At 36.9% G+C, this 12,747-nt stretch overlaps 1 protein-coding gene across 5 annotated transcripts in view; it reads right to left on the bottom strand.

Annotated features, from left to right (window-relative positions):
* LOC134648953 (RNA-binding protein Musashi homolog Rbp6) overlaps window positions 1-12,747 on the bottom strand; it is a 574,404-nt gene that overhangs the window by 236,893 nt on the left and 324,764 nt on the right. The gene's annotated exons all lie outside the window — the stretch shown is intronic.

Below are 12,747 nucleotides of genomic sequence, written 5' to 3'. Positions count from 1 at the left end.
CGACTGTTATACTACTTTTATAATACTTCGAGTCGTATAGCTCCTTGATATACGACTAAATTGTTTGTTGGGTTGAAATCAAAATCACAAGTTTTGTAATTGCGGCTGACGTCATAATTATGACATTTATCTATCATAAACGAGGTGAAAGAATTCCAAAAAACAAATGACAATATTTACTGAACATTATTATATGTAAACTTGAGTGGCAGACTTTAGCAATTTTTCCTTATTTTCTCGTAATGCATGTTAATTATAAGATGTCATTTTTTTGAAAAGATGTGTCCCGCCGAGTTTGTTGCCGGTCCCATATTGGGATACCCTCCTCCAATTGAGGGGGGATTTAAATCTTCTCGGGGCAGAGGTGTAGGGTTGGAGCCGGTAACTTTATTTGACGTTCATAAGCGCATTGTAATTATGCCTACTTGAATATACTATCTTTTATCTTATCTTTTGATCTTTTAATGATCACACTAGGTACCAAAAGTCCTTCTTCGATTTCTGCCCATAAACCAGTAAATTACCCTATTTTTAATCGAATCACACAGCCATTCTTAAATTTCGAAAATTCAGCAGTGCCCCAGTTCTAAGAATGGCGAGCTAAGGTTTCGCGATCCAATTTCATGCCTTCCTGAACTCATGCACCAATGGTCTACCCACTAGAGAAATTTCACTAACACAAAGTTATGATTAATTGAGGCAATAACATGAAGACTGCTACATTGTCCTGCCGAGATCCCGGAAGACAAAGAGGTTAAGGCGAAGTCGTAGCTGCGGCATTTATTCCGTTAAGTAGCCATTGGCTTGTTTTACGGCGAGCTTGCTTGTCCAATAATTAACAAAGCCGGTCAAGCAAATCTTGTCAATCAATCAAATTTCTTTTACACCTTATGTGTATAATTGTATGAATTCTATAGTAATTTAAATTGTATTTTTTTTACTTATTTTCTCGTAATACATGTTAATTATAAGATGTAATTTTTTTTTTAAATATGTGTCCCGCCGAGTTTGTTGCCGGTCCCATATTGGGATACCCTCCTCCAATTGAGGGGGATTTAAATCTTCTCGGGGCAGAGGTGTAGGGTTGGAGCCGGTCTACCTAGCTTTATTTGACGTTCATAAGCGCATTGTAATTATGCCTACTTGAATAAACTATCTTATCTTGTCAGTAAAAAAAGGCGCGTAATTAAAATTTTCTACATACGTTTTTCTAATTTGCCGCCTTTTTCTACTGACAAGATCTGCGAGACCAGCTATAGTTTAGTTTAATGTTTATTTTAGCTTATCGATCTTAAATGTTGTAGCTAGAGAGATCTCTCTCTAGCGGGCGCAGCATGGTTCCATTTTTATCGCTTGTCACTATGTCCGTCACTTTTGCACTTACAAACTTGTTAGGCATGGTGATTACATGTTAAATAAATACACAAAACCATTTGTAGAACAGTTCACATTTCTCAGCCTAGTTAAATAAACATTACGGCTATATTGAAATTACTCTGAAGCATAGTTACTCTGCGCTAAGGGTTAACCAAATAGTTGTAATCTACGTTCTAACTCCCATTCCAGCGCCATATATATTTGACTGTCGAGAGACTCAGTACCTAATTCATAACATTTTATGTGTGACCCTAGTTCTGTTAAACTGAGATTACTATAAAATAACAAAAGTTAATTACACCACTAAAATATGTAACAAGATAAGCTGTTTTAGTTGAGCGCGGAGGTTATGTCGGAACGAGTTTTTAATTAGTCAAGCAGGTTTCATTACTTAACGCCGTTGCCACGTGTTGCTCTCGCAGACGCAGACGAGCACAAAAGTTTAGATTTTTCTCAAAACAATAGATATACACGGCACTGCCGAGCGCTGGATATTCCTTACAGCAGTTCCGACTTTCATACCGAAGACAAAGGGACTTCCTACGTACCAACAAAAACTCATCCACGCCAGATGATGTGTCTATGGCGAGAAATTGCAAAAAAAGAAAAAGTAACTTCTACGTGCCGCTACGTACGCGTGGAAATTTTCAAACGAGTCGTTTTTTCCCTACTTTTCGTTGAAGAAAACTGTACCGGATGCGAGAAGATAGACAAAAGGAGGGCTCTCTATACTTTGTTAGATATCTGGCGCGAGTAAAAGCGAATGTAGATGAGCCTTGCCCCGCGTCCCCGCCGCGCCCCTGCTTAACTACAAACACAAAAGTCCTTACATAAATCTTGTCGTGCCGAGAACTCGCTCGGCGCCGACTCACCTCTCGCTGCCACTACGCAGTACGCACGCTCCCCTCGCCGATGAATTCGATAACACGACAAATTAGAACGTTGCTTCGCGCCCATGCGAATATAAAATAATAAAAAATGTGGATTTGCCGCCGTAAAGCTCTACAGTTTATTGGGTTTTACGTGAGTGGCTCCCTTATTTTTAAGACACGTTTTTCATAAAAAGAAGTCTAGTGAAAAATCTTCGCAAAATCGTGCGTAAATTTGCGTAACTACCAATTTAGAACACCTTTTATCTCAGAGGTATTTCAATTCGCGCCTAAATGTTATTGTATCATAAACGCTAAGTATGGCGATGAAACAAGACAACAATAAGTCATTAAACTAAACAAATGCGGTCCTGACAATATCAGTGATATATTTAATTATATTGTTATTTTTTATGTTCCAATCCTATTTTTATATCATTCTGTTTCACACCAATTACTACACTGTCAATAGTAATTGTAATTATTATAAATAGTGTCTGAACCGCAATATTATACTCATATAAGTAAAATTTGTCAGTTAATCACTAATAAATAACCCTAGTATAACTATTCCAACTCACAATAGCTAAGAAAGTGCTACTTATTTGGTCTTTCAAACATGCAAGTCATGATAAGAATATAAATACCTACCCCATACAGCAAGAAATAAGGTTGTAAATGGCTAAAATGCACCGCAGTTCCCGTATGTAGTTGGGTTGATTTTACACGTTCGTACTTGTGAAGTTTTATGACGGCAAACCTTACTACAAGTGATGCCCTGGTTTTAATTAACGATTTCCTTGGAACTCCCGTCACTCGTTCTGAGCAAATTGAGCGCGAGTAATGTATGTCCTCGTCTTATTAGGTTAATTTAGTTATTCACTATTCCTATATAGTATATACTATTCCTATGTAGTATGGTAACAAAATAACTGACTGCTGTGTGCGAATCGATCTCACGCAACCGGAGTTCTGTACCATTGCGCAATTGTTTTTAAGGATAATATTTATTCACGAGACTATACAGGGTGTCCCAAGAAGTAGTGATATACTGAAGCTGGGAGGTAGAGGACGTAGGGGGCTATCTGAATCACCCCCATGTATGTTCCGCGATTTTTCGTATTTTCGGAGTTATGATTTTTTTAAATTTTTCACCTATCGCCGAGTACGATGAGATTTTTATTTATGGTGACGTGAATTATTGCGGTAAATGCTTGATTTTTTTTGTGTGCTAAGCTGATAGATAGGCCAATTCAGTATGGTAACATTTACTATCGTTAGATCTTTGAATGGAATTAAAAAAAATTTAATGCCAAGAAAGATAAAATTACCCAGTATGTTTTATTTTTTTAAGCGCCCTTGAATTTGTGAACATACTGGGTAATTTTATCTTTCTTGGCATGAATTTTTTTTTAATTCCATTCAGAGATCTAACCTACTACCTCTACCTCCCAGCTTCAGTATATCACTACTTCTTGGGACACCCTGTATAATCATTTTTATATTTTTTTATTATACAGTATGATTTGCTTAGTCACCAAGTTTCATGTTTAGGAATGTGTATAGTTCTGAGAAACAACATTATACAAAAGAAAACACGTTACATGATTTTCGAAAATACTTTCTCTTAAAATATACCTATCAACGACAGAAAGCTAAGATGTGGTATGCGGTGTTTCTCACAAACGCGTATTTCTCAACAAGCAGCAAATAAATCTATAGGTCACGAAATAAAATAATGGAGAGAGGTAAATTTGACATTCAGTTGCGTTGATTAGTCAGTAAAGGAGCGCCGGAGATTGGCCGCTCAGCCCGTGCATCAAATATTCTACAAGTTTATTCCTACTAAACGCTCACAATGAAAATGAGACTATAAACTTTCCTTGCGACGCAGAGTGATTCTATTACGAATATGAAATGTTATTACCTCGGACGGATTATAAGCAGGAGCAGGTTTTCACAAATGAAATTGCTTCCCTCCTTTGGAATCCATTTTAGGGATAAATGGTATAATTCTTACGAGTAGACTTTGTCAAGCGGGGCGCGCATTTGTTATAATGAAACCATCTTATTCATCGAGCCTTCAAATGGTATATTAGGCAGTGTTTTACTTAAACACATGTGTCACTTTGATTTTATGAAATAAGTTATACAGTCAATCAGTTTAAATTACTTAACTACACACATTTAAGCCAGGGTGCATATAAATAAGTATAAAAAGCAAGTACTTGAAATGTTTCTGCATTTCTACTTATCTCTCATTTTTATTTTAATGACTGTTTCAGTGTACCAGAACTTTATAGAGTGAAAACATTGAATAACACTATTTATATTTCCTAAGACACATATTTAATATGCTTTAATACATCATTTAGGATCACGTAAACCTTATAAAATAACAACAACAAACAAGCTATCATGCACACTACATACCGTGTCGAACGAGACATCATTACACCTGCAACCTGACTTACCTGAAAATAAAAATGGTTTCATGTAAATAAATTCTAATTGCATAGAAGTCATAAATTGCACTTATGTAATCCCGTATTCACGACTTGCAAACTCGAACGCCAACCGGGCGTGATTAAAGGCATAATTCGAGTTTACGACGCAACGATATGTACTTAGTCGCACTTACGTGCGAGAACATAATTCCCTGTCACGGTTTTATTACAATTTAACTCCTCTTCACACCTGTAATGGCACGTAATGTCGGGCAGCCATTACTTCAAGGGTCGAAAATGATAAACACGTTAAGTTCCGGACGTTAAAGGCTCTCGTATAAGTGTGAAGCAGTTTTAACTGCCGCGTAGTGGGTAGGTTTTTTACTGAAGTCACATAAATGGCCTCATTGGTTTTTTAACGTAGATATTATGGCCATAAAATGTTTGTTTTGGACAATTTAATAAATATATTATTGTATATCCAGCAAAACTAGTTTTTTCTCACTAAAATGATAATTTTAAGAGATGAGACCAATTAAGTCAGTTACACGTCTCATATATTTGTAATAAGTTGCATTCTTCACAACTTTCAATAGTAAATTGCTGTGGCCTACTAAAAAATGGCATAATCTTTCAATACTGTTAACTCAACCCTAGTATTTATTTGCTTGGTGCAAAGTTCAGTGTTTACGTAAATAGGTCAGCATTTTATTTTGGGCATTGTATGGTGCCTATTTTTGAAGTTCACAAATCAATCATCTACTTACGTACAAAAATGTTCATGTCAACAAGTCAAATAGTAAACTCAAACTAATAAAACTTACTCGTCAAGTGTGAAGTGTATGATAAGCTTAAGTACCTTTAGAAGTTCATTATGTCATATACATACATGAGACGTATCTTTCTTTACATCGGTTCAGTGAAGCCCCAAAATATATTTCAAAGGCGAAGTGCTTACAACTTTCTCCACCTACTTAACCCATTAAGTTTAGTTTAAGCTGCGGTTTAAGTGATGTTCACAGGTATTGTTAATGTTCATTGTAATTTTAACTATTGTTATATTAAATTAAGTTTACCGTTGCTGCTGTGCTGCGTTTCATCTTCTGAATTATGCGCTTGTTTTTAAAATATTAATTGTTAATTTTATTGGCTACGGTTGTTGTATTATTTATTATAATATTTATAATTTCAATATTAAATGGAACTATGTTGATTTTATTGTAACCATTCATTGTGTAAGACTATTTCTTAGGTCAGTGTGTACTAATATGACAAGTATCACAGCGGACAGCGGTCATGAAATCAAGTTTATGGAAATACACTAAAAAAATAAGTTCAAACATAGGTATTTTGGTGCTGTCTGCTGTGTAATATTAAGTATTTTAAAATAAAATAAAATAAGACCCATCAAAGGTGTAAATCTTAAGTTCTATATAGGTAACACATCGGTTTGATTGCATACCTACCGACCATACCTATTTTCACATTACAAAGTTTGAGCGTAATTCTATGAGGCGCGCAACTCTAAAAAGCTTTTTTAATACACTGTTGTCTGCTTTCACCGTCATTAGATCATCATTAGAGCGATGATAAATCGCCTATCACTTCTACCATCAGCAGCTGATTACGGAACGGCCGGTGCAGCGGTGCGTGAGGAGCCTTGACGCGGCCCGCGCCCTGCGTGCCTCTGACAGCAAGAAACAAATCGCCTACAATACATATATTAGCCAGGCCCCATATCTGTAATCTCTAGTAAAACCCATTTTCTAAGCACGCAATACGCTGATACGCAACGAATGAAAATAAACCCCTTGAATAATAGGTTTAATCGGATAAAAATACGCTTGTGACTGATAAGTTTTATAATAAGCTGTTCTGATCACTTGTAAAGAGGATACCTATATCTAGTCGTAGCAAGTTCATGGCAGCCCTGATAACAGTGGTTGTATGTGTATTTGTTTTAGTGGTAACTGAAATAAGCAAAAAAACATAAAAAATTACAAAATATGAAGGAATTGAATCAAATAAATAATTCAAAGTTTCTTGAACCCCGTAACACTGCAACGATTAAAGCATTGTTTCTATTAGCTTTCTTATGTTCTTCAGAAGTTATGAAGTATTTTCGTAAGACGCTATTATTGGAAAATAATTTTCTTATAAGCTTTTGAATATAGGCATAATAATGTCATTTCATCCAATAATTCCGGAAGCCGCATCGTATACTCTTTGACAAATTAGATTTTTGCTGAGTATTGCTGGCTAAGACGAAATTACTGCTGACTTAGACTCAAGTGCAGGCTTTTAAACGTGAATTAGAGACCGCGTCGCTCAAGCGTTAATGGCATATTATGACGAAGCGGTTGCCGCTTGTGAAAATAATTAAGTCTTTTCCACTTTTTCGATGCAAAAATCGTTACAGACAAACCGCTTTACGTGCACCCTTTTTGCGATAAATTGGAAGAGAACAAATTTAATTTCTCGCATCACCGTTGTTACATCCTGGTTTGAAACTTTGTTTGTGAAATTATTTTCGTATTGAAAAAAAAACACAGGAAGTGTGTTGGGACGATGATACGTCCATGAATTTTAATGTATCTGCGCCGTACCCGCGCCGCGGCGGTTTAACAAACGAATGTTGAGCTTTTGTCTGTGGACATAGATAGCTAGGTATTAGCTGCTCGTGTTTAGCAAGGGTCATGTTATACATTGTAGGGTCCTGTGGCGCAGCACAACATAATCGGGTGCTCGCCCGCCATCTGCCGGAAGTTTTACAATGTTTATGAGCTCCATCGGGAAGCGTACATAAATTCCGACTATTGGACGTGTACAAACGATAACGCGATACAATGGTTTAACTGTATTAAGCCGGGTAATTGTTTATGTAAGCCTAATGTATTAATGACTGTTTGTTTTGCAATTAAGAGTGTTTTCATTTGTGTGGTAGCTGCCAGTTTGGTCAGTCATATGTTAGCTTGAAAGGCAAATGGTATGTATAAATTTAAAATTATAGGCTGATGTTTCCTTATTTTTATTCCACACTTGAACAAAGCTTAATGTTTCATGAATTCATTGGCCGTAGCATAAACTTGACATTTAGTTTATCGTTATCGCTCACGCTATAGGAACGCATGCTTGAAGCCCAGTTAAGTTTGTCATGCATGGTACGTAACAGGAAAATAATGGTACTTGCATTGGACTATAAATTTTCGCTTGCTTGTTTGAGGGAAATATTTTGACTACGTTAAAGGTGCAGCCACCTATAATAAATCTTGACACAGATACTACGTAGGATATTCTTTTAATGTTGCACCAATTAACAGGTGAACGACTTCTCATCATGCCATGTTCATCAAATTCTAGTCCAAAACGATTAACAAAACAGTTGCTTTCCATTTTTAGGGTTCCGTACCCAAAGGGTAAAAAAGGGGACCCTATTACTAAGACTCCGCTGTCCGTCCGTTCGTCCGTCCGTCCGTCTGTCACCAGGTTGTATCTCACGAACCGTGATAGCTAGACAGTTGAAATTTTCACAGATGATGTATTTCTGTTGCCGCTATAACAACAAATACTAAAATCAGAATAAAATAAAGATTTAAGTGGGGCTCCCATACAATAAACGTGATTTTTGACCGAAGTTAAGCAACGTCGGGCGGGATCAGTACTAGGATGGGTGACCGTTTTTTTGCTTGTTTTTTTACTTGTTTTGCTCTATTTTTTGTTGATAGTGCGGAACCATCCGTGCGCGAGTCCGACTCGCACTTGGCCGGTTTTTTTTATTAAATATTCAAACACGTGCGATGTACATTGTACACCGACTATTTCTCTGCAGTATAAGTATTTAACCGCAGGTTTTTCTCTCCTTTATTTTAAATCCTGAACAACCTTCAAGTCGCAACAAAGAAACAACTACCATACACAGCTGTACTACAAACTAAAGGTAAAACAACGGTCTCAATTTATGGACAACTCTTCAGAGACGACTCCCAAAATTATTTTATATTCAGTATTAATCCCGCAACCCGGTCTCGAGCACCGTTTCTTCCATACTTTGCGAGATTTCTGAAAGAAAGCTGCTTCGAGAAACTTCTATCCAAACTCCCGTGTAATCTTACTTATAAAAATAAACTTTTACATTAACTGATTCTGAATCAGGGGTGAGCAAGTTTGGAAGGTAGGCTGAGGCCGCGTCGGTCGGCAGAGGCTAGATCCAATCAGCTACAAAATAGAAACAAATAAATACGTGCTTAGTAAATAGTTTGACTCGATAAAAGTAAGATGCAGGGTCTCAAATTTATGGAAGAGTTCGGCAGATAATGTGAAAGTTCGCAGATAAGACAGGCTTTGCCGAGCTTGAGCGTGCACTCGGCACGGTAGAATATTCCCATTCTCAGGACTTCCTGCATACACAATAACAATCTGATGCATATTTTAAAAATAACTATTAGTTCATTCTGCGGGAATATGATAAATACCTTATTATTATGTAGGTAAATAATTAATATAGGTTCATTATGATCATTTTTCACGAAGTCTTCGTGTATAACTATTGTATATGGTTACTGGAATTAATAAAGTACAACAAAAATCGATTTTAAACTATCGTGAGACATACTACCATTTAGCTAATTTTACGGTTAAACTTACGTATTTTTATCTAATTGCAAAAATATAGATTTTATCCAAAACATCGCCAATCTGTCAATAGATAAAAAAAGTGAATAAGTGCTCATTTTCTATGTCAGATTTTTCCCTATCTTTGGCTGGCTATACGTCTAGTACTTGTGCTGAGGCCGGGTGTAATTAAGGTGCAAGGATATCCGAAGTCTGCCGACTAGAGAGGCTCGAGGACCCTTCAGTGGTTGGTTGTGTACTCAGAACCAGCAAGTGTTGCGTGGGCCGCCTTTATTCCTCTGTTTTGTGCGTTCAAAAGATTCCAAGCAAGCTTAATTGGGTTGTAGAAAGATTTTCTTTTAAAATTCTGCACAATGTTACTTTTAATGCACCATAAAATAAATCTGAAATAACGTGAGACAGTAAGTAACGATACTAAGTTTATTTCGCTTTGTCAACATAAGAGTCAACTTTATGAATAAGACAGATAAAGTTTAAAACCTAGAGCGTCTATAATACGAAACTCTGTCGTTAAAGCCAGAGCTAACTCTGCGCGGCGTTACATAGCGCTCCTAAATAAACTAGTGGATGGAACAGACAGAAACATAGAATCCAATCTTATTACGATTGCCCAACTTATATTCCACATTACATTAATTTCTCCGGAGACGTCTCGCAAACTAAGGAATAGCAGCTGCCCCGGTCGGTCGCATGTTTATTGAGAAATTGCCTAATCTCGAAGAGCTACAAAACAAAACCACATCGGAAATGTTGAACTAAAGTATTTCTTCTCTCCAAGGATGCTAGTTGTACCCTTGTCTGCGCCAACCGATCACACCCTTAAGGCTCCCGAATTACTGTCCGGGTTGATTACCGCCCCCGCCCCGCCGTCGCCTCGCGAGCCCTCGCGCCCCGGGCCCTGCGTCAACTAATATTTGTGTTCCCTACTTATAATTTGTGTGCTAGAAAAGTTCGACAAACACCAGACATTTTATTAAGTATAACAAAACTTTTCGTGAACTTCTGTAGTGCGCTCTGGGATTGTTTATTGACATTGCCTGATCGGATCGTTACCGATCTGCAATTGAATTAGGCAACTCTAATTACCTGAGCGCGATTAACATACATTAATTTGTGGGGTAGAACATAATAAGACGGTGTGCGTTTCAGAATAATAAATCTCATTTGAATAACTCGTAAAACCTCTTTAATGAATTGCTACCGACTTTAATAAGTAATAAATATTTATGTATGTGTACGCGTTCCTCGGCGAAAATAAATTTCAATTTATCGCCTCCTCTGCTTATTCTCATTAGAGTAAAAGATGTGAAAAACATTTTATCAGCAAACATCAACGAATATTTCTATCGTAAATATCCTCTTCACACGCCATAAAGGTACACAAAAAGGCACAAGGTTTTAATGCTCTTACCTACGTTCTTGATTTTTCACCAAAACGGAAAAATGTGTTCATTGGCGCGAAACGAAATCATCGTCCCAAATACGTCTGTGAACAACAAAGACCGCCTCGGTACGTGTTTTACATATTTTTCTTTAAACAGGACAGGATATTTACTGGCTCACACATATATGGGTTTAAGGGGTAAACAATGGAGCTGCAAATAGGTATGTGCCTGCTTCAGGCAAACAGTCCATTTGACAGCACAATACAACCAATTTAGAAAGTAGTATTGTCCTTATATTTGAAAAGGTTATTGATTTTCTTTTCATTAATAGGCATATCAAGCCAATATACCACTTATCTATGGGTATGTTCTTATGGGGGTAGGGGTCATGCATAACTGATATGAATACTATTGCGTGATTACATATTCTTGCAAAGCTGTTTTTTATAATTATGTAAATAAACAAATCTGTTTATTATGTTGGATTGATTGGTATATTGCACTACAAATGTCTGATATGTCAATATATTATAGGAGCCTGCTTGAAATTGGCGGAAGTGAAAAGTGTACAAATAAAAAACAACAGTTTTCGAATAATGAGTAACTATTTTGTAGCAGAATATATTCGATTTCTCGTTCTAACCTTCTCAGCGGCGGGTTACACAACAGGTTATCGTCCACATGCGACATCTTTGTGAGGTCTAATCCGAATTTAAACTTTATATACCTATAGGTAAAAAGGGGTGAAGGTAGATTATACCCGGAATATGTTAAAATTATGGTACGTCATTGATAATCTAAAAAACATAATTTTATATTACACATATGTTCAGAATTAAAGTGGTTGTAATATTGGTTTTTAGGGTTCCGTGTCTGAAGGGTCGAAATCTTATTACTATTACGCTACTATTACCAATTGTATAAACATAAAAGCACACTATTGTGAATGTAGCTTAACAACTACACCACCAATATCGCAGCGTCATGTCTGTGCGTCGAATAGAAGTTCTTATTATTAAGCAATGATTTATAACTCAAGATAGGTTATAGGCGTTCCAAAATTTAAGCGCTTACCTTGTGACAAATTGGACAAGTTGCCTTTAGTCGCGGCTGGACAAGCGTGAAATCAAGTGAAATGCACACCGAAAGAGACCAGCTTATGTTTAACAACGAGTGTGACAAAGATGGATGGAATGAGAAAATTAATCAAAAATAAATAACAGATTTCTTCGTAGGCACAGAAATAAATATGGAAGTATTTTTTGTGCTCCTCAAGTATGAGTATAACCTATCTATGGTTATATAATATCATTGATTATTAAGTATTCAAACATCCTTGAAGCCGAAATGTGTCACGTACCGAGCGGAGACTAGCGCGTTGTAAACTACGTCTTTGCCAACGTTTTTCCAATATAGTGTTAACACTTTGTGTACCAATCGACTTAGGTATCAACTGCAAGTGAACAGCAGCTCTGGCTCACAGTAGAGTTTAACGGCAGTAACCAGTTTTGATTAAGAATTGTAGAGATTCAATCTAAGCGTACAATGTGGATTGTGGAGTGAAGTGAAGGTTGCTCGTTTGTCTGCTGTTGATTGTGCTGAATAAGAATACTAAGTATAACCGATAATTGGATACGGATTCGCACGCCGTGAGATGGTTCTCACGGCGTGCGAATCCTATCCTATCAATGTAAAGACCGCCTAAGAAAGTTGCATTTAGTATTTTGCTAATGAAAAACCTTACCAACACACCGGTATGACGGCGATAGAAATATGTGGGTATACGTATATAAAATTTTTTCTTCGCGCTATCCCAGAATTTTGCCACGGCTCATGGGAGCCTGGGGTCCGCTTGACAATTAATCCCAAGAGTTGACGTAGGCACTAATTTTTACGAAAGCGACTACCATTTAACCTTCCAACCCGGAGGGGAATCTAGGCCCTATTGGGATTAGTCCGATTTCCTCACGATGTTTTCCTTCACCGAAAAGCGACAGGTAAATATTAAATGATGTTTCGTACAAGTTCTGAAAAACT

This window comes from Cydia amplana, chromosome 6, assembly GCF_948474715.1.
Source record: "Cydia amplana chromosome 6, ilCydAmpl1.1, whole genome shotgun sequence".
NCBI classification, from domain to species: Eukaryota; Metazoa; Arthropoda; class Insecta; order Lepidoptera; family Tortricidae; genus Cydia; species Cydia amplana.
The sequence above is the reverse complement of the archived record's forward strand: the minus strand, read 5'-3'. Positions and strand labels throughout refer to the sequence as shown.